Here is a 5,764-nt window from a genome sequence, read left to right as displayed (position 1 = left end):
ATCTTTTCCTTGGCCTGCCTTTCCTCCTCTTTTGTATTGGTCTTCGTGAAAGTACCATTTTTGGCATTCGTTTACTTCCCATTCTCTCTATGTGCCCCAAGTATCGTATTCTCTGTGCTTTGATCGTCGTCGTAATCGTTGGCTCTTGATATAGTTCTTCCAATTCTTTATTGGTTCTTCTCACTAATAATTTTAAGTAAACACTAAAATACCCTCTATTTAATAACTATTTAACCTATATAATAACTAAAAAACTCTATTTAATAACTCTAAACAACTATTTATAAACATTAACAGCCCTTTAATCAACCAATAACCTCAAATTAGGTGACAGTTCCTTTTGGTCGCCGTGTGACATGCGAAATTGGTTAATCAGCGTTTCGGAAACTCAAAACACTTATGATCGGCTGTTAACTAACGATTAATCGTTTGTTAAATCATATGATCGACTGTTATTGAACTCCCGTTTAACTGGTGTTATTGAAACTCAAAATGCATTTGATCAACGATTAACCATCGATTACATAATTTTTGAGATGATCGTCCTTTCGGAAACCGGCTGTAAATGTTTCTAACAGCTACTTTAATGTGATCATATTTACTGAAACATGGTTAACACCTGATACAAGCGATGCTGAAATTGGTTTATTTAATTACGATATCTACACACAAGACCTGACACAAGAATCCATTAATTTCGACAGTGGAGGTGGTGTGTTAATAGCTGTTAAACAAGTTTTATCCCATCAGATGTTTCTGCTGGACAGGTGTTTGTTCAAATGAACAACAAAAATCATATTGACACCAAATGAGGATGCTATAATGGTAGATAGACTTTTTTATAAAAAATTAATGCATTGAGAAGAAAATTGAATTGCTTCAGCAAGTGTAAATGTAAACATTGAAAGAACTATACAATGGCTAAAATCTTTAAAAATCAAAGTACAAGTTACTTTATTCCTATTAAATAGTTTCCTTATATGAACTGATAATAAATATTATTTGAGGTATTGTTAACCTTTTTACAACAATACTTAGTAATGATAAAAATTAAATTATGTGTACAGTAGAACCCTGATTGTCCGTGCTCCTCGGGGTCAGACATGGCATGGATAATTAAAATTTATTTCTTATATAATATAATACATATATACGTATATACATACATATGTACCTACCATAAAAAGATAATAGAAAAAATGAATCTTTCATTATGAGTCCTCTTCTTGGCTTACAGAGTTTCCGTCGAGTGAATTAAGGTGATGCTATTTTAATAAAACCTCAAAAATGCAACTTCAGTATTAGAAAACCATAGCACGGATAATCAGGGTTCTACTGTATATATTATCTGAATTCACAGATAATATGAGTGTAGTCAAGTGTGAATATTCTTTTCAAGTAAAAGTACCTATAAGAAATAAAATATTCTTTTAAAACAAGTTTTTTACTTATATAATTGGAATAAAACTGATAATACATACATACATACTTAGACTTATTTTTTCATACATATTTAAAGCAACTGATTCATAATTTTTTCCCACGGAAGGGTACAGTATTTTATTTAAAATTGGAATTATACAATTGGTTGACTTTAAGTGGCCAACTTGGGCTTTTATTTTTATGATAAGTAAATAAATGGCAATAAATTGTCCCAGTTACTTGCAGTCACGTCAGCTTTTTTCATGCTTCTCCAGTTTGGTTTAGCATAGCTAAAGATATTTCAACAGAGTTACTTCAACATTATTTGAGTAAAATAGAGCTAAATCATAATTTAGTACAATATCAGTAGCCCATTTATCAGCAGACTGGTAGGACTTTATTGTTGACTATGTTGTATTATTGTTTTTTAAATTATCCCCACTGTTGTTTGATGTCTGTGGTGCTTAATTTTTTCAAATTTTCCATGGTATGCCTGTAAGCAATAAAAAAGAATTATAAACAAAGTTGCAGTGAAATGGTTCTTTTATCAAACCATTATGTAATCACTTATCGAAAAATATATAGTAATGTGCCAATTATATGTTTGCATTTACCTGAATTTTCAGCTTTACATGTACAATTACATAGGTACAAACATTTGTAATATCAATCATTTCAATTTACAATTATAATGGTTTTTGGTGGGGTTGTCCTTTCAAATTGCCCGTTTGAAGGCACAATCACTGAGGTTTTCCCACTAGATGATAATATTTCACAAGTAATAATACGGTTGGAATCTAAAATTGCTTTCCTTTCTACTAACTACTAAGGTTCTTTTTCTTTTAAAATGTGTTTAAAATATCCTTATCCTATCAAAAGTTGTCAACAACATAACCAAACATAACAAAGATCATCAGACAATGACAATTGACAGTAATTGATAGACGTCTCTTCTCATATTTGAAGATGTGGCAACAATGGATTTCCATAAGAACTTTAGCTCTTCCTCAATAAGTTAGCGTGTATGCAAAAAACCAGTAACAGTTCACGCTAAATAGTGACGTCACTGAATTGATGACATCTCGCGTGTACCTAACTTTTCTATTTGCGTACACGTTAGCGTGTACCTAGACACAGCGCAATGTAAACTAAAAATTCTACTCATAAAAACGGAGAGGAGGTTAATGCGATTGATTAAAATTGTGATTAAATCTAATTAAAAACGTAACACCACTATAATAAAATAATTAAGCCAAAAATTGTAAAATAAAAAGTAAATAACAAATTAATTTAATTGTCAACTGTCAGTTGTTAAATATGACAAAAGAATTGACTGACGGCGACATCTCTGGATTGGAATGGTAACTAATTTGCTGTCTTGACCTTGACAATTTACGTGAAACGTCTATGAGTATGTATGGTTTGTGGTGTACACGTTGAGTATATTTGAGTAATAACGGCAAGAAGACCAATATGGTGTTCTGTGGCGCAAACACCTTCTTCTTCTCCTTCCTTCACTTTTCTTGTGCATACTATGAGTACATTTGCCAGCAGATTTCTTTGTATTTTGTATTGCACTTTAAGTTTAAATTTAACTTATTTAACCTATGAGTGTACACTCACAGTATTAAGGGCGCTTTACAGCTTGCAATTCTACCTGCAAGACGCAAGAAAGTTGCCTAAAGGCATGCGCAGTATGTCTTCAGTTGATCATTGCATGCAACTTCTTGCAATTGCGCGATAATCGGTTTGGTGCCATTTTTTCTGCAAGTTTTCATGCAAGTCTAGGGGAATTTGATTTTTCCACAATATCAAATGTCATTGACGACACGGATTCACGAATACATGCCGATCAGCTGTTTTCTGTTTGTGAAATATATCAACGATGGAAATGAATGAACAATGAAATGGCACTTTCCGAGATTCTATAATTATTGTAAATTGTATATTAAGCTACGGAAGCTCTCTCTCCTCTAGCTAAGTACCCTAGGATAATAATTAATTTTGTGTTTCGCAGAAATAGTACTTCGAAATATAGATTTCTTTGTAATTGTTCAATTTTTCCCAAGGGTTTATTAAAATGTACATTATTCCTAGAAAATTAGAGTCATTTTCATCATCTACTTGGATAAATTCTTCTGTTGGAGATACATTATTACCCCTCTTCTTGTTCAACTACACCATCTCCGATTTCGGCGTTCTAAATTAGTGACTACTAAAAGGCTGGCTGCAGCAATAATAATACTTAAAGTTGCTGCTACCGCCTTTTTCTTTTATATTTGGTTATATCTGATAGTCTTGGCATTTCGAAATTTACCAAAGTTAAATAAACAGCAATAAAGTAATTAAAAAAAACAAAAGTTTATAAGTTAGGTTAAGGGTAAAACTTTCAAATTGCATGCAAGCCGGGTTACAAGCTGTAAAAGACCATGCAATAGACTTGCATGAAAGTCTTGCATGCAAGAAATTGCAGCAAGTTTTATTGCAAGCTGTAAAGCGGTCTTTAAGGGCGCTTTACAGCTTGCAATTCTACCTGCAAGACGCAAGAAAGTTGCCTAAAGGCATGCGCAGTATGTCGTCAGTTGATTATTGCATGCAACTTCTTGCAATTGCGCGATAATCGGTTTGGTGCCATTTTTTCTGCAAGTTTTCATGCAAGTCTAGGGGAATTTGATTTTTCCACAATATCAAATGTCATTGACGACACGGATTCACGAATACATGCCGATCAGCTGTTTTCTGTTTGTGAAAAATATCAACGATGGAAATGAATGAATAATGAAATGGCACTTTCTGAGATTCTATAATTATTTTAAATTGTATATTAAGCTACGGAAGCTCTCTCTCCTCTAGCTAAGTACCTTAGAATAATAATTAATTTGTGTTTCGCAGAAATAGTATTTCGAAATATAGATTTCTTTGTAATTGTTCAATTTTTCCCAAGGGTTTATTAAAATGTACATTCATTCCTAGAAAATTAGAGTAATTTTCATCATCTACTTGGATAGATTCTTCTGTTGGAGATACATTATTACCCCTCTTCTTGTTCAACTAAGATCTTACTCACCATCTCCGATCTCGGCGTTCTAAATTAGTGACTAAAAGGCTGGCTGCAGCAATAATAATACTTAAAGTTGCTGCTACCGCCTTTTTCCTTTTATATTTGGTTATTTCTGATAGTCTTGGCATTTCGAAATTTACCAAGTTAAATAAACAGCAATAAAGTAATTAAAAAAAAAACAAAAATAAGTCCACTTTACATCAACAATAAATTGGACAAGAAATTGACCAAGTTATTCAAGGCCAAATTTGACGTGTAAAAGCACACTTTGACATCTAAGTTTGTTCGTTATAAACTTCACGTGAAGAAATTGACGAAAAAGAAAATTGTTCTATTTTTTCATTTATTTGGCGTGAATTCAGTGTCACCAACCTGTGTCCATTTGGCGGGAAGTGGAAGTAGAGCTTTTTGTTTATTATCAGGGTTGCCATATTACACGAATTATCGTGTAATTACACGATCTGTTCCTATTTTACACGATTACACGAATCAAGTACGAAATCTTACGATTTTTACCATTAAAAATTTTCAGTAGTATTTTTAATACATTTTTATTAAAATTCACTTAATATTTCCCTGTATTGTTTAAAAATTACTTTGCAAAGAAAGAGAAATCCTCGGATATTTGTAATCTATACTTTCATACCTAATCATAACATACCATAATGATAACATAAACATCATTGGAAGAGTCTCAAGTTAAGTACTCATTTACACTAAAGTAAAATATAGGGGAATCCCCTGAAAATATTAGGAAGGTATAAATATTAGCCAGTCACCAACCGTTCTTGAATGGTTACGCGCATGCGCGATAGCGAATAATTATGCGCTGTAACACAGTTTTCGTTACTGCGCAGACTCGTAACCATTCAAGGACGGTTTATTAAGCATTTTCCGACTTTACACGATTTTACATGATTTTCAGTAGTCGAGTTTCACGATTTTTGCTTCACTTCATCTGGCAACCCTGTTTATTATTATTTGTTGAGGTTGAGTCTTTCATGTTCATGACAACCTAAAAATTTTGATTGGAAAATGCATATAAGATAAGGGGGTGGGAAAATGGAAATTAGTGGCTTTTTTGCAGTTCTGTCTGTTAGTTTTGCTCTGGCTGGGTCTCTTTTGTTTAAACAATTATGTAAGTATTATAAAAACGTTTTCAATTTTCTGTATTCTTTAGGAAACGAATTATTTATGCATATTATTACCTGTAAATAGTAGTACCTATTTCTTTTGATTTTTAATTGTAAAGAATAGAAAAATTACCATTCATTTTAATTT

General features: G+C 32.3%; 1 long non-coding RNA gene across 1 annotated transcript; it reads right to left on the bottom strand.

Moving 5' to 3' along the window:
* Positions 1 to 1,425: 1,425 nt before the first annotated feature.
* Positions 1,426 to 4,389, bottom strand: LOC126887025 (uncharacterized). The gene is made up of 2 exons (XR_007698922.1): positions 2,037 to 4,389; positions 1,426 to 1,915 (listed from the first exon to the last, which is right to left on the bottom strand). It is a non-coding gene; the product is annotated as an uncharacterized LOC126887025 (long non-coding RNA).
* Positions 4,390 to 5,764: the final 1,375 nt, after the last annotated feature.

The sequence above is a fragment of the Diabrotica virgifera genome, chromosome 6 (assembly GCF_917563875.1).
Source record: "Diabrotica virgifera virgifera chromosome 6, PGI_DIABVI_V3a".
NCBI classification, from domain to species: Eukaryota; Metazoa; Arthropoda; class Insecta; order Coleoptera; family Chrysomelidae; genus Diabrotica; species Diabrotica virgifera.
The sequence above is the reverse complement of the archived record's forward strand: the minus strand, read 5'-3'. Positions and strand labels throughout refer to the sequence as shown.